Source organism: Heterocephalus glaber, unplaced genomic scaffold (assembly GCF_053883595.1).
Source record: "Heterocephalus glaber isolate CG9 unplaced genomic scaffold, H.glaber_assembly_v1.0 deba00001072, whole genome shotgun sequence".
In the NCBI taxonomy this organism is placed as follows: Eukaryota; Metazoa; Chordata; class Mammalia; order Rodentia; family Bathyergidae; genus Heterocephalus; species Heterocephalus glaber.
Window position 1 is genome coordinate 1,610,878 of NW_028258189.1, and position 25,805 is coordinate 1,636,682.

The 25,805-nt window shown below is 39.8% G+C and overlaps 1 long non-coding RNA gene across 2 annotated transcripts; it reads right to left on the reverse strand.

The window, feature by feature from the left end:
• Positions 1–73: 73 nt before the first annotated feature.
• LOC147828443 (uncharacterized) lies at positions 74–24,575 on the reverse strand. Of its 2 annotated transcripts, XR_015450787.1 has the most exons (6): positions 13,904–24,575; positions 10,160–10,259; positions 8,100–8,185; positions 7,522–7,682; positions 6,667–6,753; positions 74–534 (listed from the first exon to the last, which is right to left on the reverse strand). It is a non-coding gene; the product is annotated as an uncharacterized LOC147828443 (long non-coding RNA). The 2 variants fall into 2 exon arrangements; XR_015450786.1 differs by having other exon boundaries at positions 74–6,753.
• Positions 24,576–25,805: the final 1,230 nt, after the last annotated feature.

The following is a 25,805-nucleotide window of genomic DNA, read 5'->3' on the forward strand; positions in this document are numbered from 1 at the left end:
ACTATTTTTTCCTTATATTTATTGATGAATTAATTATCCCTGCTAAATAGAATCACACCTGTGTGCCAAGGTATAATTGTAGCCCAAGTTCAGTATATTTATTTTGTCCAAACAATTGATATTTTGAGTATTACTGAGCTAACAGGACATCAAAATAAGCTGTTAAAGTCACAGTATATTAACAAACAAGTAATCCTCAGTCCACAGAATTACAAATTAAGTTTTTGGTAGGACTAAGCTAATCCATATCACAGCAACTAAGTCTTCAACTTCTGAATAGGGATGTAGTTGTTTTGTTGATTTCTTCTTGTGACTTTGAGCTCTCTTGAAATTTTCAGAAGAATCACAGCTGGTAATGTACTGCAAGTTCTTGAAGCTACATATTATAGTCTGGGTAAGTTACATGTGGTTTCCATTTTGGCTTGTATGAAAAGATGACTGTAGTAAGGGAGATTCAGTTGCCCCACCAGTCAACCCCCTAGGAGTTATAATTTCCACCATATCCATCACTATTGTAGAATCCTCCATAGCCACCTATCAAAAGATTTAAAAAGAGAAATTAAGCCACTCACTGTTAGTATCTTTCCTTTTCTCAATTACTCAATATAAACAAGGAGATATCTACTGTTGTACTTTGTGCTCTTCAGAAATTAGAATTCCCTAATAAATTATGCTTTGATAAAGATGACCAAGAAGGAGGGGACTTTACAAAGGAAATATTATTATTACCTCCACCAAATCCCCTGTTATTGCTGTGACCACCTCTCCACCACTGTGGCTACTGCTTGCACGATAACTACTAAAACAAGACCTGCTGGAACTACTCCTTTATTGAGAGTCTCTGGCACCAAATCTCCCAATGAATCTATTTTAAAGAAAAATATTATATGACTATGTTGAGTATAAAAATTCAAATACAAATGCTAACAGCCAAGTAAACTTCCCAATTCTCAACCTATTTTACAATTTAATTCCCATTGTGGTCGAAATACTCTTAATGGCTTTTCCAAAAGCCTAAATAAGCAAACAAGTGCTAACGTATTCTAGAATTTTCCCTTGTCCAAAGTGTTTAGGTAGTTGAAAAAAATCTGTTAACTCTGAATTTTATTTCTTGCCCTAAACACGTAATAGTAACCATACACCTCTCAGAACATCCACGACTGCTACACTTGTAATGGTGTTCAAAAGCCGTATTTTCCAACAAAGCTGGCACTTCTTGTTTAGCTTCAATAAGGAGATCCAATAAATCCCTAATAATCTTTGGATTTCTTTCCTTAAAGAATGAGGTGGCAAGATCTAAACAATTTTTTAAAAAGTACCTAAAAGCTAATTTCTGTAAAGTAGCCAGCCCAGTATTTTCACTTTCCCACCTATCTATGTTAAGTAGACCACTAAAATGACACTTTACATTTGCAAAATACCGTAATTGAAGAGTCGAGAACAAAAACTTTTTTTTCTGAATAAGCTAACAATGTTTTTTTTGTTTTTTGGGCGTTTTTTTGGGTTTTTTTGAGACAGGATGTTGCTATGTCGTTCAGACTGGCCTTGAACTCACTATGTAACCCAGGCTGGCCTCGAACTTGCAGTCATCATCCTGGCTCAGCCTCCCAAGTGCTGGGATTATAGCTGTGCACCATCACACCTGGCCTAATTGGTTTATTAATCTGATATTGTTATTCCTCAAAAAAAAATCTTAAAATTCTGTCAAATCCTTTACTATACACGTTTCTGTCTCTCTCTCTCTCTCATACACACACACACACACACACACACACACACACACAAACAGAACACTTTACCAAGGTTTCCTACATGTCTCGTACAGCCAATGTGACGCACATATTCTTCAATGTCACTTGGCAAATTAAAGTTGATAGCATGTTTCACATTTGAAAAGTCTATAGACCTCTTGCTGCTACCTGAAGAATAATATTCATTAATAGAAAGCAATATTCAAATATGATTAAGTAAAAAACAAAATATACACACAGCTGTGGCCACTAGAATTGGGGTTTTCCCTGAGCAGAACTGCTGAAGTGCTTCCTCTTGATCTTTTGTGATTGGTCTCCATGAATACTGATACAAGCATAGCCTTTGTGGTGTAAGAAATCCTGCAGAGAATCTGCACAGTGGTTTTGATCTCCACAAACACTAAAGTCAGTGAATCCTTTCCTGAAAAATTAAGATCTCATTTATAGTGACTTGGCATCATTAGCTATTCTAACCATTAACTGATTTAATTCTTGCATTTTGTTTAGAAAGGGGACATAGGCTAGGAGGTATGGGGCCACAAAAACACAAAGAGATTCTCCTATACATTGCACACAGTATCACTCATAATTTTACCTGGTGCACCTAAGAGATCAAGTAGAAATGACCGTTTCTCTAACTCTTCCACCCAAACACTTTCTGTGTGATGTTCTCAGAAGTAAAGCCTACTCTGCCTACAGCCAGAAAGATGTATTCATCCAAGAAATCACGAGCATTTGGAAAAAACAAAAAAAGAAAATTTCTAAACAATCTATTTTTAATATACAAATTATCTGCAGCCACAAATGCTCACAAAAAACCATCCTGTATTTCCTTAGGAAAAGTAGCACTAAACATCATAGTGTGACGAACACCCTTTGGTGGCACAGTACATTTTTCAACTATATGCCATATCTGAGGTTCTGTGACAGACCAGCCGTCACCAGTAGAACAGTTCCTGAATGGGGGAAAGGAGGACTGAGAAAAATCAAGAGAAGAGACAGAGTCAGGAGGGCTCTCAAGACCGAGCAAGCAAGTTTATTTACACCTCTCTTTTATACCCTCAGTGAGTTAGGTCATTAATCATGACCTTTATACAAAAAACACCTGTTTCCTTGTTTAATAGTTTTTTGAACATTCCCTGCCCTCAGGGGCTACTTTGTTTTTTAAGGTTACAAAACATTTATCTTGTTTCTAAGGCAACCTCTGAAGGTAAGCATCAGAGTTGGCAAGGACACAGTTCCCCATAACATAATCTAACTATTTACAACGGAGAGTAAACTTAAAATGGAGCTTTTTTGGCTGCCACCGCTCCCCACATCTCCCCGTTTTATTTATTAGATGACCGTACCTGTCTTAGGTGAGATCTCAGGACAAAATCCCACCTTACCTGTCATAGGGAAGAGAAATTTCCCTGCCTTAGGTTGGTAAGAGATTTTTCCTGGTCTCAAACTCGTCATTGACTAACCGGCCTCTTACTTAAGGGTGCTCAATTTTTGACGATGTAATTGAACAGCCATTGTTGAGAACATGGATCGAACACACTGGCCAAATATCGCGCAAAGAAGAAACGTAAACAGAAATCCACCTATGAATTATTAAAACATTTTGATACCTGAATTTTACACAATTTGACAATGTACAATTATCACGTTATATTAAATTGACGAGTTCCATTTTCATAAAGGCTCTAAGATAGAGCAGACCATAGCTCCTTAGTCTTTGAGTCAACCAAACTGTGTAAGAGGAATCATTTAAAATATTGAGGTTGGGGAGGGAAGTTTTTAATCACAAATATAATGGCTAGCAACTCTGACCTCAGTGGACTAAAGGCCCAAGTGGGTAGCATTCAGGGGAGAGACACCCCTTTGCCAGGCCTCACAGAGAGTAGTACCTATCGTTCCCATGATAACAAATGACTTGCAGAGAGTTTAGTAATTTACATTGGGATAAACAAGGTGTAACAGAAGGCTGGTAGAGAGTTCAGTACATCTCCGGCAAACAAGAAATTAACAGTCCAAGAACAACGAGGAACTGAGCAGATGTTTGTTTTCCCAGGATGTTTTTTGTCCTGGAGAATCACAGCATCACTGGATCACTGAAGTCTCAGTTGTGACCGGAGGCCAAACTGGAGTTATTCTGTAGCTGGGCTGTAGGCAGGAGAACTAGGCTAACCAAATGATTTTTCCCTAGAATTAAGTAGCATTGCTCCCAACATATCTCCCTTTCTTTTTGTTTTATGTGAAGGGGTTTTATGAAAAGCAAGCACACCCAACAATGGCTTGTCCCTATGTAGTGTGAGGATCTATACTTTGACTGGCTTAGCTGTCTATAATAAGCATAATTTTTCTTAATTGGGGCTGTAAAAGGATTTAAAAAATCTAACAATTTGTTTTTAAACATTGGGCTTAAAAACTTAAAACTTTTGAACTCAAATAACCATTGTCTTTAGCTATACTTTTCTACTGGGTGTTCAAGACCAAGTTACAGTGAGACCTATATTAAATTAAGTCAATCTCTTGCTATCTAACAATTTCAATTGAGTCTCCTCAGGCACTGTCTTGGAACCATGTACAGAGCCTCTTAGCTCCTCTGTCAGTGTCAGCCATCAGGATATGTCAAGGCCTTGCTTGACCATGTTGCTTCCTGCGAAAGCATGGGAGATTTTTTTTTCTTTCTCCAGGTGACATTCCTTTGGCACACTTTTTGTTGGATCTTTATTGTTTTGGTGTTCAGCAACCTCCCTGCTCAAGAGGTTGGGTGACTCACCAAAAATGCAGGATTTTGGAGATGGTTCCCTCATGACCTGGATCTTTTTGCTATTGTTGTTGATCTTGGAGGGCCAGGGCCAAAATATTGGCTGCCTTTTTAGCCCAAATACCTCTTCAGTTTTGGTCTCTAAACTCTGGTTGTTGAACACCCAGAAGAGAAGATCAATAACATTAGCATTGTAAGAGGAGTAGTGAACTCAACTATTATAATTTTACCTGGATATAAGCATTTTGGAGTAAAAATATAGTTAAACTGTTATTATTGCCAATGATATAGTTGTTCTTGTGGTTGAATCCCTGAGTAGCTTTTTATAGGAAGTCATCTAAGGAAAATATATCAGCATACAAGTGTGCCTATTTTCATAGGTGGCTGGAGCATAAGAGAAGGGCAAATACCTGAATCAAAAGGTTATTACCATAAACAATGTTAGAAGAGCCATACAATTAGAGCGCATGAATACATTTTGTACACCAGAAAAAGAGCAGTAATAAATATCACAGTTACATAAAACCTTATGTTCTTCACTGTGGTTTGGTACCAAAACCATCCTTCTAATAACACTCTCTTTTTTATGACACAGAAATTAAGCTTTTGAAGGCGAACAATGTGGACATATTACAATAACATATTCAGAACGTAACCAATGTAAACATTTTGCAATCACATATTTAGCGCTTAAACATCAATGATAACCAATGTAATCAATTTGTAACATATTTAGAATTTAAACTTCAATGATAACCAATGTAATCAATTTATAACATATTTATAAATTAAACTTCAATCATAACCAATGTAATCAATGTATAACATATTTAGAACTTAAACTTCAATCATAACCAATGTAATCAATGTATAACATATTTAGAATTTAAACTTCAATGATAACCAATGTAATCAATTTATAATAACATATTGAGGCAATATTTGTTGTGCTGTGTCTCCCATAAGATTATAAAAATTACTGGGGGGGGTCCCTTTAGTGACTTAAGACCAGAATAATTGTTTTCTGGGTGGCCACTTCTTTATTCACCAAAGGGAGTACCCACAGTCTCTATTTATTTTGACAAAGAATAAGAATATATATATCTTATTTTACAACTGCTTATTGCAATTTGATTATTGCACGTAGGTGACAATACACATTACTTTTATAAAATAAATCTCGGCACTTTGATCAGTTAGCAACCTGGGAAGGAGGGCATGCCTTTAATTTAATAACATTTATCTGTAAGCCAATTTAATAATAGGTGAATATCTTTTAAAAAAATTTTTTCAAAAGGTGAAAAGGAAAAGAGAAAAAAAAATTGAGCTCAACTATACAAACAGACAAACAACAGACAAATATATAAGACAATTTATAAAATTAGAGTGCATTCAAATATATTTGGCCAAATTGAATTATAATATCCTTTTTGCAGTGCTTGTTCCTTTTGTTTCCATTTCCAATTAAACCATAACGTATCTAAAGGATTTGAGGGATGTGTATTTTCAGATTTATCCTTTTTATCTTTCATATCTATGCACGAAATGTCCTCCGGACTAGAGGCAGCCGCATCTCCTTGGGGACTAGAGGCAGCCGCATCTCCTTGTGAGTTACCCACTGAAGTCCCCTGACGCGGGTCCAAGCTCTCCTTGATAAGACCCCAAAGGCTAAACACATCAACGAAAAATTTGGAAGGCCTTTCCTGATCATAATAGTCTTGCAATTGTTTTCCTACTTTTAGCCAAAGTTCGAAATTAATTGATCCCTCCTCGGCAAACCATGGACAAACTCTCTCTACAAATTCCAAAAAATGACACAACTGCTGTTGCCCAACCTTAGCTCCACGAGACCGAAGCATCCTTTTTAATATCTGAGCAAAGAGCATCTGACTACTATTAGTCCCCATATTTTATATCGCCGCTCTGTACTTACTTGTCCGAGCTCACAATTTCCTACCTTATTCCATAACTCTAAACTAACAGTTCCCTCCTTGGGGAACCAGGGGCAGACCTTTTCAACAAACTCTAAAAAGACACAGAGCTGTTGATGTCCGACGCGCGCACCTCGGGCCTGTAACATTTTTAAGCGTTTGAGCGAACAGCGCCCTGCTACTGCCTTGCCCCATACCCTCCCGAGTATTATCGCCGCCTGTCACTTACCGAGCGCGTCCTTCACTCTGGTATCCCCCGTATTCAGGTCCCTGTTCGGGCGCCACCTGTGACGGACGAGCCTTCACCAAACAGTTCCTGAATGGGGGAAAAGAGGACCGAGAAAAATCAAGAGAAGAGACAGAGTTGGGAGGGCTCTCAAGACCGAGCAAGCAAGTTTATTTTCACCTCTCTTTTATACCCTCAGTGAGTTAGGTCATTAACCATGACCTTTAGCCAAAACACCTGCTTCCTTGTTTGCTAGTTTTCTAGACACTCCCAGCCCTCAAGGGCTACTTTGTTTTTTGAGGTTACAAAACATTTATCTTGTTTCTAAGGCAACCTCTGAAGGTAAGCATCGGAGTTGGCAAGGACACGGTTCCCCATAACATAATCTAACTATTTACAACGGAGGGTAAACTTAAAATGGAGCTTTTTTGGCTGCCACCGCTCCCCACAAGGTTCAAACCCCATATCCAACATCCTGCCAGCTTCATCCAACATTAAGTATCTGTTAATAAAAAATAGTTGAGGGGCCAGGGATTTAGCTCAGTGGTTCCGCTTCCTGCCTCGCAAACACAAGGTCCTGAGTCCGGTCCCCAGTACCAAAAAAATAAAGTAGTTGACGCTGGATGGTGAGTGGGTAGACCACTGTGACTGCTGAGAAATAGACTAAAATTATGTTAACAGCCAGGTGGGTGGTGCATGCCTAAAATCCTAGCACTCCAGAGGATCACGAATTTCAGGCCAGCTGGGGATACAAAAGGAGTTCAAGGTCATCCTGAACTACAGTAAGATCCTGTCTTAGGGAAAGAAGGACAGAAGGAGAGAGAGACAGAGAAAAGAATAGAAATTCAACCAACATACTTGCAGAAGTCTAATCCAATTTTTCCTCTTTTCATCATATCCTCCAGACGTCCTGGAGTGGCAACTAGTAAGTGGCAACCATGTTCTAAGTTTCGAATCCGCTGGCCAATATCAGCACCACCATAAACTACACAAGGACAAACTCTAGATCGGTATGAAAACTGTAAGCAAGAAATGTATTAGTGATTGAAACAGTACTATGATCAATAAAGAAGCCAAAACCACTACAATGTATAGTTACTTTTCTGGCTTCCTTGTAGATGTGCACTGCCAACTCTCTGGTTGGGGCTAACACCAAGGAGATTGGGTACTGTCTGCACCACCCATACCTTCCACTTTCCTAAGAAAATTAAGTATAATTTCAAACTCTGAAGATCTAAAACTTTAGCTTTTTAGGAAATTAATCACAGCAAAAATTTCCTTTACAACTTACAAATTTTATCAAGCCAAACTAGCTTTCATTAGAGAAACAGACGCAAACAATAACAAAAAGATTATCATGGCTTAGAAAGGTCAATAACTATGTGTACAACTTTTTCTCAAAAAAAAAATTATTTCTGCGTAAAGAAATCTTTTACCTTTGCAGCCTTTAAAGCCTCTCCTGGACCATCTGTATATATTTGACTCAGGATTGGCACAAGAAATGCTGCAGTTTTTCCAGATCCTGTTAAAAAAAGGTGGCTTATTATTTGAAGGTGGGGCGCGGTGAGACAGGATCTCATTATACAGTTCAGGCTGGCCTTGATCTTGGTGCATTCCTCCTGGTCCAGCTTCTGGGGTCCATGTATTACCAGGTATGGTAACACCTGGCTTAAATCTGAATATTAAGAGGTGGTAAAATATCCTATATGCCTTTTTTCTGGAGAATGTTTCTTACTCTCTGCCTGTTTTTCTGGGCAATACAGTATATTTACATAATTAACATAAAAGTGTCTACTGTGATGTTTTCTTTTCTTTGGGAAGGAAGTAGTTCTATGGACTGAATGCAAGACCTTCCCACTGAGCTCCATCACCTTTTTATTTTTATTCTGAGACAAGATCTCACTAAGTTTCCTAGACTGGGTTTGCACTAAATTCTCTTGCCTCTGCCTGTGACCCATTTCTAAATACTGTAGTACTGGCATCAATGAAGCTTATTTGTACAAAAATATCATTTTCTCTGAAATGTGTTATCAGTATCTATTTCAACTTTTAACTTGTAGTTACTATATATTGTTGGAATATGAAATAACAATCAATACTTTCTTTAAAAAGCCTAATAGTTCCTACAGAGAGTGGTACATATCTGTAACCTCAACACTTGGGAAGCAGAAAGACGGTGAATTTTTAGGCCTGCCTGAGACATATAGCAAGATCCTATTTAATAAAAATAAACAAAACAAATCCCAAAAGCCTAACAAAATCAGATCTTGCAGGCCACTCTTCACCCATCTTCATCTGCTTCTCCAGCCACAGATGGACAAATACAAGGCTGTACTTAAACACAACTTCTTAAATAAACAGGTGTCTGGTTTGATCTAAAGCCTGAAAATAGTTAATTCAGAAGGCATTAAAAAATGCTATTCGATTTCTTACAAATATATTTTTAAAATTTCATATATCTATAATGTAAATACTCACAAACATGCAACAAAAAAATCCTCCACTTCTATTTCCTTTGTGCCAAATTCTTATATTAAGAATTCTAGTGGCCAGGGATTTAGCTCAGTGGTTCTGGCACCTGCCTCACAAGTGCAAGGTCCTGAGTTCCATCCCCAGTATCAAAAAAAAGAAAAAGAAAAAAAAAGAATTCTATCCCTGCCCCAACCCCTAAGCTCTAAAAAATACAAGTAGGAGGTACCTTTTCTTGCCCAGTTTTGGCTTACAGGCTTTTCCCTATGTTACTTATTTTTATTACTAACTTCCTCTACATTGTATTCAGTTTTCTTTGTTGCAGCACTATCAGGCTGACAATTTGCTATAGGTTACTCAAAGATGTTCTGATAAGCATACTAGTTTCACCCCAAGGACTCTAAAAATATAAAAAACATACCCCCACTAATCTCTAGCCATATCTCAAACTCATGCTAAATAGAGGACTCACAGGCTGGGGCTTTAGCTCAGTGGTTTTCCTGCCTGCTCCACAAGCACAGGGACCTGAGTTCGATCTCTGGTGCCAAAAAAACCCAAAAACCCAAACCAAAAAAACTATATATAAATAGAGGACTCAGGCCTCCTTACAGAACATACTTTAGAGCAACCCCAGTAGATATACTTTTATTCTTTATCAAGTATGCATATCTGTTTGAGCACAAGCCATTAAGTCCCTTTTTTCTTTGATAATAGGAACTGCGTTTTTTTGCACTGGAGTAGAACTAACAAGTAAGTTTAATGTTTCTCATGATAATTTCTCCCATCTCGACACTGCTAAACTGTCAGAAAAAAAAAGTAACAGATCAATCAAGAAGAAGTAAAACCAGAAATGCTCCAAGTTAAGTGTCTACAATTTGGAGTATTAGAGTATTTTTTAAAGAACAGAATTCCTGACCCTAACTACATTTAAAAACAAACCTTGGTTCTTTATGTGTGACATTTTTTTTAAAATAACAAATGAAAAAACAAACACAATGTTTTCAAAAGTCAAACCAAAAAATCTTACATTTTCAATATGTGGAGGACGGTTATTGCCAGTTGCCTCTACTGGTATATCATCGTATTTCTCAAAGTTAACCCCAGTATTTCCTTCTGAGAAAAGTTCACTGAAATTAGATCAATATTATATGCATGTTATACTAAGTAGTAAGTTTCACAACAGTGAATATACATTTTAAAAATTTATTGTTCTAAGCGTTCACTTGGAGGAAGTGGTTTTGACCAATCATCTTCATCTGATCTGTCACACCAACAATGTCCACTATGTTTAAATGTGCCAAACCCAGTTCTGACACGACTGCCAACACCACCATAATCACTCCATCCAAGATCGTCAAATCTGAACAGCATAAGCACTTGCTAGTAGTTGCAAACACGTGTCCCTTCAGTAATTCAATACAATTCAAATGCCTTCTGTGTAATAATGCTCTCTATTCAACCACTGCTTAGGTATAAACTTAAGCCTTCATTTAAAAAAACTAGTAGTAGAAAAGCAAGAATAACATAAAAGTCCTTTAGAAACAAAGGAAAATTTCCTTATTGGAAGACTTAAGATTTACTTTTAGTCAGGTTTGATAAAGTGAACAGTTTGGTATGGTGGTGCATACCTATAATCCTAACACTCAAGGGGAAGTGCTGAGGGAAGAAGGTAATGAATTGGTGGCCGCCATGCACTATAAAGACCCTATCCTTAAAAACCAAACAAACCAAAAGAGCAAAAAACAAAACAAAAACCAAAAATAATACAAAACTAAATATAGTTATTCAGTTAAAAAAATCAAGTTGCCACACTATGCAATTAAAAATAAAGTTTACATTAGGCATGGTGGTTTAGGGCTGTAATCCCAGCTCTTGGTAGGATGAACCAGGATTGCCTCAACTCTGAGACCAGCCTGGCCCAGTCCAAAGCACACAATAAGATCCTGACTCAACCAAAATAACCAAAAAAAGAAAATAAAGTTTAAAAACTCTAAGTCATGAACATCTCAAGTAAAAAATAATTTCATTATTCTTTCATATATTTTTTCTCATTATGTCTGCTTTAATTATATTGTACATAATTTACCTAATTTCAGGAAGGACTTCTCACAGTTAAAACAATTATACCAATATTTTGCTTAAATTTATTAATGTATCACCTGTTAAGGAAAAGCAGCACTTTAATTAAATCAAAAATGTGTAAAATGTATCAAATTAAAATTCCTAAACTGCAGTAACACTCAGTGGTAAGAGCATTTGTCTAGCACACCCACCCTGTGTTTCATCCTGTACAAAGAAAGATTCCTAAGTTACTAATATATATACACACACAAATTACAACTACTTTCCCTTTGATCCACTTCCATGATCACTGAAGTAACTGGACTTTTGTCTTGAATCACAAGACCTAAAACTGCTATACACATCCTTGTCTTTACTGCAACTCCATCCTGAACTTTCCTTATGGTAGAGCCCTTCAGCCAAAAGGCCAAAATTAGAAACTGAAAAGACTTCATACAATTTTTACCTTCCCAGATATAAAGCTGTTTAATGACATAGCCTTTATCTGTTCCTTGTGGGAACAAAGGTCAACTTAAAAACCTTCAATACTCTCTTTATTTAAGCAAGATAATCCTATCATATAAGAATAATGTTCAGGTGCTAGGGATTTAGCTCAGTGGCACCACACCTGCATTGCAAGCACAAGGTCCTAAGTTTGAGCCCTGGTACTGGAAAAAACAAAACAAACAAACACACCAAAAAATTCCAAAAGAATAATGTTCAAACCAGGTGTAGTGGTGCATCCCTATATTCCTAGCACTTGGGAGGCTAAGGCAAGAGGACTGCTGAAGTTAAATAGAGGCCAGCTTGTATCACACAGTGAATTCACAGGCCAGCTACTACCATAGTGAGACTCTGTCTCAAAAAGAAAAGTTCAGAATCAATACCACACCTCTGTTCTACAAATAAGTTTCCATCCATTCATTTATTAAGAAGAATGATGTATAAAAACAGGAGCCTGCTCAATTTTAGTAAGACTTTGGCAAATTCTTGAGTTAGGCTAGGGCCAGGGATTTGGCTCAGTGGTTCCAGCGCCTGCCTCACAAAACAACCCTTGAGTTAGTCTAAAGATAGGGGGTTTTTCTTTTCTTCCAGTACCAGGAATTGAACAGACCATGGATTGAGCTACATCCACAGCCCCTTTTCAAAATTTTGCTAAATTGTTCAGACTGTTTCATCTTTCCATTCTCCTGCCTCAGCCTCCTGAGTAGCTAAAATTACAAGCACTGCCACCCACAATGTTTTACAAATAATTAGGTTAAATTGGCTTCTTAATGTCTCTTTTCTACATAAATATCTGGTAAGTCCTGTACATATACAACATAGTACCCAAGTGTGGTGGTGCACAACTATTACTCCCTGTTCTTAGGAGGGTGAGGCAGAACTGACACCATCCTGGACTACATAATGAGTGCAAGGCCCCCCTGAAATATATTGAAAGCCTATCTCAAAAAAACCCCAACACGCCCACCCCCCCCAAAAAGGGAAAGGAAAATAAAAATTACATCTGCAAAATGTCACAGTCATACCTTTGGATGCCTCTCTGTTTCTTAAATGAGGAGGTTTATAACGTCCTTCTAAGAGAATGTAAAAATTGAAAGTCTATATATTATATCTCTCAGTTTATCAAAATGTCAAGTTGCTTTTTCTATGATAAAACGAGTACCATACAATAAAAATATATTAAAAGTCTGAAAAAAATAAATTTGAAATAATACAGTGTTTTGTTTTTGAGCTTTTAAAATTAAGTCTACAGCCTGTCTATCATTAAGGAATCAATAAAGTGGAAAAAACCTACTAACACAAAAGCACAAACTTTTCAATCTCATATACTTAAAAATCCAATGTACTTAATTAAATCCACTATTATATTTATATAATCACTAACCTACTCTCACTCCCAAATATTAAATCCCCCAAATCCCACTGTTTTCAAAGTCTTTTCTTTTCTTTCTTTCTTTTTTTTTGTTTTGTTTTGTTTTGTACCAGGGATGGAACTGGGGACCTTGAGCTTGCAAAGCAGGTGTGAGATCCACTGAGCTAAAACCCCGGCCAGTCTTTAATATTTTTTTTTTTGAGTCTTGGTAGGTAGTTAGGTTAGCCATAAACTCACTATACTGTCCAGGCTAGCCTTGAACATGCAGTGATTCTCTAGCCTCAGCCTCTCAACTGCTGGGATTACAGGTGTCATCCACCACATATGGCCTAACTTGTTCAAAGAAATCACCAGAAACAGCTTGGTGTTACCATTAAGCTTCAGGTTCTTGTTGGAAAATGGCTAGCAGTAACTATGGCATACAAATCTACAAGTTCTCTCTCTTTTTTTTTCTTTTGCTTAAATTCTTTTATTGGTACATTTTAGGTATACAGTACATTTGCATTTATCACTCAGTGCTTGTTCCTGTGCATGATGTATCTTGGTTCTTATTTTTTCCCCCATTCCCTGTGCTCCTTTCACCCCCTTCACCATATACAGTTTCTCTTAATACATTTAACACAGTTTAACAGAGGATGGACACATCTTCATTGCCTTCCATGCTTGTGTACAGATACTCTAAAAATAATGTGCATTACATTATCTTTAATATTTAATTGCTTTATATCATCTACATATAGCAAACTACCTCATAGTAAAAAATTAAAATTAAATGTAATGATATTGAGTTACCACTGATAAAAGCATTCTGTACTAGAAAAAATCTTAACTTACTGCTTGGTGTACTTGCTGCCCCACTCTGAATATCAGAAAAGTTCAGGTCTAAACCAGCAAACTGGAAAAGAGGCATTAAAGACTCAACATTGGTACATTAACACGAAGGTAAAAATCAAATAGCATCACCATGTTTGCTAAGGGCCTTGTTTGCCTTCAAAGTTTTATGAATGGTTTCAATTTACAAAGCATAGCAATGGCAAAAGGCAGGACATAAATAGTAAGAATTTAGTGAAGAGTCCATCTTACAAAGTAAATTTACTCTTTTCCATTATAAAAGTACAATCACCACATTAAAATGTTCCTAAAGTAACAAAATTTGACAACTATATTTGAATAATATTCAATGTCAGTTTCCCTCTTGATATTATTTTAAATTTTAAAAACAGAGCAAACTGTATTTCTTTTTGGTCCACAGTATATTTAATTCAGATAAATTCCTAGGCAGTAGCAGAGCATAGTGGTTCACATCTCTATTCTCAGCTCTGGGGAGGCTGAGGCAGGAGGATGTCCTGGAGTTTGAGGCCATCCTTGGCTAAAACTGAGTTTAAAACCAACATAACCAGGGCCAGGGATTTAGCTCAGTGGCACTGCACCTGCCTCCCAACCAAAGGCCCTGAGTTCAATCCCCTGTACCACAAAATTTTTTTCTCCCCAAAAGCCAAAAGTCATCTGTATGCACATATTTCTTAATTATTAACAAGTTTGCTCAATAAATTTCCACACCATACTTGCTCATTACCTAAGTTTTAGTGACCCTAAGTATGTTTATCAGGGGTTAAAATCTAACTCAGAAAAAAATAAATTAGTGTTCCCAGAGATTCCCCTGCTTCAGCCCTATTTTCTATTTCTATGCCTGCCGTATTTAACAAATTAGGTCTTGGTAAAAGGCAAGCCGTCTCATAAACAGAAAAAAAAAATAAATAAAGCTCATACATTCACACTAGCAAATCTCTCAAATTATACACAAGGTTAAAACGGATCGGTGTCAGGTGGAACATAGAAAACCGGATAAATGACTCAGTTAAGTGGTCTGAATAACTGACAAGCTCCTCCTAAAGTAAAACTGCAGGAGCGTCAGACTTCTTGCAATGGAAAACTTCGTAATACCACTTCTAAAAACAAGCCTTGTTTCCCTGGCCGCCAACACCTCAAATATTAAAATGTTCCACTTAAAAAGAGAGGGGTCCTAACCTTCCTCCACAGGCAAAAAGTGAACCAAACTATCTGTATTAAACTTCTTCTTCTTCTTCTTTTTTTTTTTTTTTTGAGACAGAATCTTTCCATGTAGCTGTGGGTGGCCTTGAATTCACTATGTAGTTCAGACTGGCCCAAACTCAGGGTGATCCTCCTGCCTCTGCCTCCTCAGCGCTGGGATTTCAGGGATGTGCCATCGACCCTTAATTGAATTACGTTAAAGAAATGAAACTGCCCTAATCTAACTAGCCATTCATTTTCCCAAATGACTGTACGAAAGCAGTGTCTCCCAGCTGGCGCCCAACCTCCTTGATTTCCAGACAGCAGTGAATAGAAGACTTCGCGGCGGCTGTTTTTTCCCCTTTCCCCCGCCACCATTCCTTTCTGGTTCTTGTGCGTCACAAAGCTTTCCACTCCGGAAATACGACCTCAGGGATACCATGGAGGAACACAAACAGAAACCCCATTTATCTTTTACATTCACTCGCTTAATAGTCCCGTAGATCAAGCCCCACTACCATAGGGCATGCCCTCCAGCATAGTCAGAGCACACAACCGCCTTTACCCTGCCTGTCCCACAATGAAGGCAGTACTTCGTACTTCCTTCCATATTGTCCACCTTCCCCTTACACACCAAAGACGCAGAATTGAACTAAATCAGAAAAGATCACGAAAGCCAAACCCCTTAAGACAAAACGGAAAACCCCCCCCAAAACCTTAAGACAAAAAGGACAAATCAGTCAGCGCCCGCACCTGAGCGTTTCCACGGGATAGCGCTACTTTATAATAGGGCCGCCAATATGCACAGACCAACATACCTCAGGCCAGGCCCGACAGTCTTGAGTTTATTGCTACAGCACCTTATTACCAACACCATCTCCTTATGGCTTAATCCAGTGTCTTTCCCTATTCCCACAAAGACCCATCAACCCATGATAGCAAATAGAGAACAGGCTCAGTAAGCAGTGTGCCACAAGCCAAATTAAACCAGGGAAGGGAATCTTTGAAGAGAGAATTAGGCTTATTTCGTTTTACCTGCTTGTCTACACCGCCCAGCGTATTTCCCACCGTCACATGACTCATCCCTGAAAAAAACGGAAAACTCCTGGTGTCTCACTGTAGGTGTTAAAAAGCCTGGATACCGGACTTCTCAGAAAGAACTACACGTTTAGAGTAGGGACACCCATAATACACCTACTCCCAAACTACGTCAACACGCAACAAAAGCGTCTACTTCTTCAGCCCACGCCACCACCAGTTTAAAGTACCCCTTACTTTTGCCTTGAAAATTCTCGTGCCTAAATCATAATCTTGCGAGATCTTTGGGAATCCCGTCCCAAAAGCGAGGAATTGGGAGAACTTTGCTGTTTGAGCCACTACCAATAATCTTTGAATTCTCCCAAAGTAGCGAGAGTTAACTGTCTTTAGCCTTTACCCCATCAAAAGATCCAGGCCCAGGGATTTAGCTCAGTGGTGCTGCTGCCTGCCTTGCAAGCTCAAGGTCCCAAGTCTGATCCCCAGTATCAAAAAATAAAAAAGATTTTAGGCATCCCTCCTCAGCTCTCTTTCTCCTCTTTCCCCTCTCCCCCAGGCACTCTCTTCTTCCCTTTTGGTTCTGGAAATCGGAAGTTTTCTAAAATTTCTACTTACTCGCTCTGGTTCCTGGGCAGCTTCACCAGATTATGAACCAGTGAAATAAATCCCTGAAGATGAGAGGGTTTTAATTCCACTTAGTAAAGGTGTCGGGCGTAGAGTCCATTTCATAGAAAGGTACACCATCTCTTGAATTGTCAGCTGGCGAGGCGAAACAGGAAGGTGGGCAGAAAGACTGCGAGGTCAAGGGAAAGCAGCACTTGCAAGCTCCCTGGCTGCCGACTAGGGTGGTTTAGGCTGCCGGGGCTTCCTAAGTACCCAAGGCCCTTCTGGTTACTGATGTTCCTCCCCTGGAAGTGGGTGAGGTCTCCAACTCATGCAGTGAGGATACAATGAAACAACTATGGTGTGAATGACACTGGTGATGCATATTTTAGGTGACCTCACCCCATCCCTGCTAACTAGTCACCTCACTGTTCCCAGTGAGCTAGTATTTGGTGCTAACAGTGCTGCTCTTCCTCTCCAAAACCCACAAACCATGAGATTGTGAATGATCAATCACATAAGAGAATCAGTGCTGTTTATGGCTGAGATTAGTGTGCTGACGGAGCTGGGGTTGTCAGTGTAGTCTTTGGAGTGACCCCCCAGGCATCAGTAGTAGGTGGGAAATGGAGGCAATGGGCTTCCATAGTGATAGATTTCCCTCCGATTTAGGGTGGCTGCTATATATAATAGTTGCCTTTTTCTTCCTATAATGCCCTGTTCCCCACCTAAAGCTACCCCAAGATGGCTTCTCCCACCAAAGGACAACCTTTTACCTCCCAACATGCAACCCCACCCCAGCTCCCATCCATTTATAAACACATGACGATTCATAAGAGAGAAAAACCTTACCAAAGCAATAACTACAGCATAAATTTTAAGCATAGCTCTTCTCTTTCTCAAGAAGAAAGTACACTGAAGTAAAATCCTACCTTTGTAATGACTGTGGGGAAGACTTCAGTCACATCACAGGCTTTACTGACAATCAGAGGATTCATACTGGAGAGAATCCTTATGATTGTGAGCAGGCCTTTAATCAACAATCTATTTCTCATCCTGGAGAGAAACCCTATCAATGTAATGTATGTGGAAAGGCTTTCAAAAGGGGTACAATGTTCATAGAGCATCACAGAATTCATACAGACAAGAAGCTCTATGAATGTAATGAATGTGGAGAGGCCTTCAGTCAACGCTCATCACTTACCCAACATGAGAGAGAAACCCTATGAATGTATTGACTGTGGAAAAGCTTTCAGTCAGAGTTCATCCCTTATTCAGCATGACAGAACTCACACTAGAGAGAAACCCTATGAATGTAATGAATATGGGCATGCATTCCATAAGAGAACCAACCTGCATGATCATCAAAGAATTCATACTGGAGAAAAACCTTACTCTTGTAAGGAATGTGGGAAGAATTTCAGTTGAAGCTCAGCTCCTACTAAACACCAGAGAATTCATACAATAAATAAACTGTAGGAACCCTAAAATTAGAGAATATGTAGGAAAAAAAAAAAAAGAGCCATTCCCCATTCCCACCATACTGCTTTTGTCTCTCCTTTGTTCAGAGACAGCCCAGCAGGTTGTCCCTGCAATAAAGGCTTGTTGTGGCCTGGTCTGGTCTTGGTTTTCAGCTCTTTTACCTGACACACAGTAGAGTGAGGAATCTCCTTTGGTGGCCCACATCAGTTTCAGTGCTACAATTTCCTTAGGTGGGAGAAAATATATTGACTGTATCACTAGTATTAGAAAGCAGCAGCATAGACCCTGAGATTTAGCTCAGTGGTGCCATCTCTCTCCTTGCAAGAGCAAGGTCCTGAGTTCAATCCCTGGTAACCCACACACACAGCACCACCCCACATGGGTGTGCAAAGCATCCCTTTAGTTGCCTCTAGCCAAAGTAGGGATTAAAGTCAATTTTTTGTCTTTCTCCAAAAGACCTTCCACTCCTATTACATACAGCTAAGGTAGATAGAAATTAATAGGCAGTCAAGACAGGGGTTGGGCCTTCCAACGAGTCAGTGCAGAAAATGCAAACACATCAAGATTGTGGCTGGAGGTATATCTGAAAGAAACTAGGCCTAAAGATGGAAGTACATAGCAGGCCTGGGAGCCTCCCAAAGAGATAAACTGCTATTTGAGATAATACTCTTTTGCACCAGAATGTCCAGACAGGCATCAGTGGGTGACCAGAACATCTGCACCCATCCTCCCTTCGCTTCCCCTCCCCTTTCAATGTTAGAAGTTACAGATAAGTTAAAGTTAGTTTCTGCTGCTGGTCCTGGTGCTGCTTATGTGCTTGTTCATGGGGACCTGGTATCTCTTGCGAAACAACAGCTAAGGAGGCTTGGGCACGTGTTAAGACTGAAGAAAAGCCCAAGGGAGAAGTCAAGACTGAGAACAACAACCATATTAATTTGAAGGTTAGGTGGTGCAGTTTAAGATTAAGAGACATATTCCACTCAGTAAACTAATGAAAGCCTATTGTGAATGACAGGGTTTGTGGATGAAACAGATCAAATTCCAATTTGTTTGACAGATAGGTGTGAAACAGACACACCTGCAAATTGCAAGTGGAGGAAGAAAATGTAATTGACATGTTCTAGCAGCAGGCAGAAGGTATCTCCTAAAAAGGGAACTTACAACAACTTTACTCCAGTCTGAGAATATATTCTCAGAAAGCTGCAATTTGGTTCCACCATATCTTGACTACTACTCTATTCTTTCATTTACTCCATCCTCCTTCCTTTATTGTACATAAACACCTGGTGTATGTGCACAAGCATATTGTATTTTTAAAACTAAATAGCCAATAGTATGTTTCGATTGACATCAAATGGAGATGGGATGGGGATATACTGGTTCTCTGAAATAATCCCTTTTCTCTACTAGTGGCATGTTCATTCAGCTCTTATCTTTACATTCCAGTAAGTTATTTTGCTTTCACTGATTTTTGGGGTGTTTTTTGTTTTTTGTACTGAGAATTGAATTCAAGGCCTCATGCGCCTGCCAGGAAGGCACTATGCTCCTGTGCTACATCCCCAGCCCTTGCTCTGTCTTAACAGAAAAGAAAACAACATAAAAATCCTGGGATACATTGTTTGGTTGGAGAATTTTAATGTTTTTCCTTTATCCATGTTTAAACTGATGACTGATTCTTGAGACATGGTTTTGCTGTGTAGTTGGCCAGGACTTGAACTCACTAGGTAGTCCAGGCTGGCTTCAACTCACAATGATCCTCCTACCTCAGTCACATCAGTATTGGAACTACAGATGTGCACCATCACACCTCGCCTAATCAAGGACAATTTATAACTTGTTTGTACAAAGCTGTTATATGTGGGCCCATCTGTCTTAAGGGGAGTAAATTATTTTTTGAAAAAAGAATCTTGGATAATGTTCCCTTAAAGTCAAATGTCTTGTGTAAATAATCTTCTTGCTTAAAATAAAAAATAAAGTGGGCCAGGGATTTAGCTCAGTGGTTTTGCTGCCTGCTGTGCAAGCACAAGGACCCAAGTTCAATCCCCAGTACCAAAAAAAGAAAAGAAAAGAAAAAGTTATCCAGGGATGGTGACACATGCCTATAATTCCAGCACGTAGGAGGCTGAGGCAGGAGGATCACTATAAGTTTGAGGCCAGCCTAAACAATAAAACAAAATTTTACAAAAATTTAAAAAGTTGATGCTAGCCATATGCCCTTGCTACATAACTCACTTCACTACATTAGATAAATATTAACTATGTGATTACACTTGTAATCCTATTGGTTGTCTGTAGTTTGACTCATGTATACATGCTGTGATTTTGCTGTATAAACCATTCTTAGAAAAATAGCCACTTCGACAACCCACTTTCAGGACCCTTTCTATCTCTCAGGAGCCTTCTCTCAATAAACCTCTATTCTCAATTATCTTTTGTCCTCCAAATTCATTCTTCAATATTCAAGAGACACGAATTCAATACGTCTGTTATCTAACAGGTTGAGAATTATATTTCTTCCCATCACACTTGATACAATTCAAATAATTCAATTCTGAAACATTGTCAATTTTTTTTTGTATTTGAAATAGTCAAACAGGGTAGCAAATAGGAATTCAACTTGTTTTTCCCTGAAGTTCCTTTACTACCTGTTAAATGTGTTTAGTAGATTAGGTAATTTTTAAAATAACTAACATTTCATAACTTTTACCATTCTAAAAATAAATCCATAGGTAATACAAATTAAATCTACTGATATGCAATTTCCACCAAAGCTCTAAGACAAAGAAATAGTAAAGTTATTTATAATAAAATATGCATTTTAATATTTAAATGATTGGCAGTACCACACTGCCAGGAACTTGACCCTTCTATTAACAATATACATAGGGCCAGGGATTTAGCTAAGTGGTTCCTGTGCCTGCCTCAAAAGCTCAAGGTCCCGAGTTTGACTGCTGGTACCATACAAAAAAATGGGGCATTTGGGAGGCTGAAGCATGAGGATTCCCCTGAGTTTGAACCCAACTTGGGGAACAAGTGAGTTCAAGTGAGTTCAAGATCAGCTTGAACTAAATTGTGAGATCCTGTCTCAAAAAAACCAAAAACAAGTAACAATTTAAAAAATCTGCATTATTTTCCAAAATTGTGTAAACTTCATAAATTTTCCTTTCCTTATACACTAACAACATTACCGAAAAAAAAAAAAAACACCTAGTATACTGAAACCAGTAAAGAGTACTTTTTTTTTTAGGTGCCAGGGATTGAACTCGAGTCCTTGCACTTGCAAGGCAGGTGACAGAACCACTGAGCTAAATCCCCAGCCCCAAGAATACATTTTCTTTTGGTACCAGGGATCAAACTCAGAACCTTACGCAGCAGAACCACTGAGTTAAATGCCTGGACACCCAAAAGTACTTTTTAAAGTATAAAACAGTTACAGTTCTAAATCCTGACAGGATTTTAATCCATGTGTGTAGGGAACAGGGAAAGGGGACGTTACCAGAACCTCTGCAGTAAGTCCTAGTCTCCTGCGGGCCATGGCAGAACATGGCAAATTACAGGAAGGGTAGACAAATGAAACTGAAAAGAAGCTGAGCTTTGGGTCTGATCACTGCTGCTCTAGGTCTGATCAGTGCTGCTCTGGGCAGTAAAGACAAAGACCCCGGTTTACTGCACCTTTCATTCAATACATTGGGAGAAACAAATGTAACAAATGACTTGCAGAGAGTTCAGTACATCCTGTGTAAACAAGACCTAACAATCCAAGAACAATGAGGAACTGAGTAGATGAGGATTTTGTTCCTCTCAGGATGTCCTAAACTGGTATAATCTTGTCCGGGAAAATCACAGCATCATGGGATCATTAAGGTCTCAGGTGAGACGGGAGGCCAAAATGGAGTTATGTCTCTGAATTCCATAGCTGGGCTGTAGGCAGGAGAACTAGGGTAACCGAATGATTTTACTCTAAAATTATGTAGCATTGCTCCCGATACATCTGAATGTCCATAGCATTAAGGACATCTAGAAACCCTGGCTTGTGCCTCCTAAAATTCCAGTAGCCCTTGCCAGTAATTATGATAATCAAATCTGCACACACAATTTTCTTTTCTTTTTTTGGTACTGGGGATTGAACTTGGGACCTTGCACTTACAAGGCAGACAGTGGCACCACTGAGGTAAATCCCTGGGCCATGTGCACACAATTTTTGAGACAGGGTTTTACCATGTAGTTCAGACTGGCTTTGAACTTGTGGCAATCCTCCTGGCTCAGTCTCCCAACTGCTATGATTGCAGGTCTTCATTGCCACATCTTACACAAAATGCTACCTTGAGAAACACTAAGCTTGATATCTTTAGGTGTCTTCCAACTTACTTTTTGGATTTCTGTCAGGAAAAAGGGCTGAAAACCAAGACAAGACCAGGCAACAACAAGGCTTTATTAGAACAGATCTGCCGGGCTGTCTCTGAACAAAGGAGAGACAAAAGTAATATGGCCAGGGCAGGGAGAGTCTTTTATAGAGACCGGGGTGGGGTTTGTAGGGGCTGAGGTGGGGTTGAGTGGGGTAGTGACTAGGGAACGGAGGAGCCAGTAATGTCACTAGGAGGTAGGAGGTGAGTGAGTATTAGGTTACTCTCCAGGCAGGAACAGGGGCATGCTGGTGTTGTGCCCAGATTGTGAAGTCCCCAAAGACCACCAAGGAGCTGATTCCGATGCAAACACACGAGGGTCGTTTATTCAAGCTCGAGCAGGAACTCACAACTGTCACTGGAGCAGCGGATCAGGATTGAGAGCCCCGAATTTTAAATCAGCAGGGTTTTTATTGTGGCTACAGCAAGGTTTGGGGATTTTCCATTTAGCAGTTACATGATTAGTTGATATTTAGCAAGTATGGGGTGTATGGGTGGCGGGTTGAGGGGTGGCTACATGTAGATTTTATAAAAAAGGAACAATCAGCACATTGACAGAATGTTCTATAGATAATGGGCCTGGGAGCATCTGTTTTCTGAGCAGACAGAGGATTGAGTTAGGAGCTGTGTCGTTTTTTTATCTGTTGTCTCACAGCAAGGACATTTTATCATTAGTTTATGGGCACAAAGGAGACTAGGGGAATAGTTGACTTCAGTGAAGTGAAATTTATGTCAAGGCCACTTTCCTGTCTTATATTTAAGATGGAGTCAAACTTTAAAATGGAGTTAGGTCTCACATTCCCTCCTTCTCATGAAGCTATGGAGGACCAATCATGGGCCTCTGGGGGTTATTTCTATTAGGTCTTCAGAAACTGGTTGGTACTGGGACCTGAGTACCATTAGCTGTACTGTGCTAATGCGTTCTCTGATGAAGGATACCAGCCTGTTAAGTATGTAAGGTCCAAATGTCAACAGAAGTAATAAGATGAGTAGTAGTCCCAACAGGGTAGAGATTAGAGTGGTCAACCAGGGAGAACAATTGAACCAGGACTTGAACCAACCTTGATTCTGTTCTCATTCTCGTTTTCATTTAGCGAGACCTTCTCTAACCTTTGCCATAGATTCTTTGACCACTCCTGAGTGGTCTACATAGAAACAACATTCTTCACCTAAGGCAGCATAGAGCCCTCCTTGCTGTAGAAAGATTAAATCTAGGCCCTGTCAGTTCTGGAGAACTATTACTGTCAGGGAGGTTAGTGATTCCTGTAGGTCAGAGATGGAGCTTTCTAGCCTCTCGATGTCTACATCTATGGCCGCTCTCAAATCACTGTAATGTTTGTTTTGTAACACTAATGATGAGACCCCTGTTCCTGCCCCAGCTAATCCTAAACCTAGGAGAACTGTCAAAGTGATGGCCGTTACAGGTTCTCGTTTGACCCTAGCTGGGGCCCTAATCAAGTGACTAAAAATATCTTCTTCTGAATGGTATAATAGCCTAGGAACCAATTGTACTAGTACACAAAAGTCCCCAGTCTGGTTGAGTACCTTTTTATGTGCACAAGGGGTGAGCCCAGTGGAGCAAGCCCACCATATACCAGAAGGGAGTACAAGGTATTTTTCTAGACTAGACTGATAGGTTCAGTTGCAAAGGTGTTGTTGAGTGGTCGGAACACTGCCAACACAAGTTCCCTGTCCAGTCACTGATTGTAGGGTTAGCCTGGCTGTCCCCTTTTGTTGCCATCTACATTGGGTTGGACTATCTGACTCAGTGAAATTGTCTAGGTAAGCTACTCCTTCATAGTAAGGGGGTTTGACATCATAACATAACCAGCAGGACTGAGCGAGGTCAGGCCTAGAGGGGTTTAGGGCCTTGAAGGTGTGAACTATTAGCCCCCATAGGGGGTCCTGGCCTTGGTCAGCTTTTCTTGCCTTTTGATCTTGGTTGACCCTCCCAGTCCTGGTGACAGCCTGTATTGGGAGCTGAGGGGGCTTGGCAGGCCTAGGAGGAGCGTGCGTGGGCGGGGGGGGGGGGGGTCCGTGGGATTAGTGCAGAATTTGGCCCAACTGGTTGGGGAGGCCCTGCAACATATGGTTCTATTTTTAGTCTAACAGTGAATAATAGCCCATTGTCATGACCATCCTGATATAGGTGGAGTCTCCATGTTCAGCCCGATTCCCATCTGGTATATCTTTTGCCTTGGTTGGTAAACGAAAGTCTAACTGGGTTACAGAGGAATCCTGTGCATGGGCCGCTAAGGACCATGAAGTTACTTTTACCATGGCTCATTTGAAGGCCGTTGGGCCCAGGGACTCTTTTTAGCGAGATTAGACCATCTTTGACAGGAGGACTCCATGGGACAGTACCTGTGGACTTGCATCCCCATGCTGCACAATAGAAATCATCAGCTCCCCCACAATTTTTTTGTTTGAGTTCGCGAACATCCCTCTCCTGGGCAAGCATAGAAAGGGGTACTTCATAAAACATCTCTCTGAGTGAGGTGACTGCACCCAGGGATTTGGGGTAGGATTACGGTTCGGGTGGAGGGAACCAGGCTCTTATCACATTGGTTGACGTTTGGTTTACATTTAGGCTTTCCCCCATGTCCGATTTCCCAATTCCCGATATCCCAAGTCTCTGCTGCCAGTAGGCACAAATCAAAGTCTAGGGTAGGCCAGCAGGTTAGTGGCGGAGCCACTTTAGATGAACTGTTAACAATGTCATCCATGGGTGTACTAGTGATAATCCAGGTTAGGTTTAGAGGAGCATGTGGATTTTGCCCTCCCATCACCGGTGTTAAAAGTACAGTTACTATAATTATGACCGACGATGACGCAATTTGAGTTTGAGTGGGTTGTCTCGGTCTTTGGACACCTGCCATGATGGGATGAAGTCTTTTAAAATGGCGTGTGGATCTGCGGGGTGGACGTGAGTGTAATGTATCCATGAGGCAACCCCATCGATTTTGAGAGTGGTGGGCATGGTCAGGACAGTAACATAGGGTCCTTTTCAGCGAGGCTCAAGGTTTTTCTGTCAATACCTCTGGACAAAGACCCAGCCCCCTGGTCAGTAGCGATGGGGCTCGGGGGGTGGTCCAGACTCGTACAGGGCTTTCAGTTTAGGCCAGACCTCTTCATGAACATGCTGGAGGCTTTTTAAGGAAAATAACAGTTTTTGCTCATCAAAT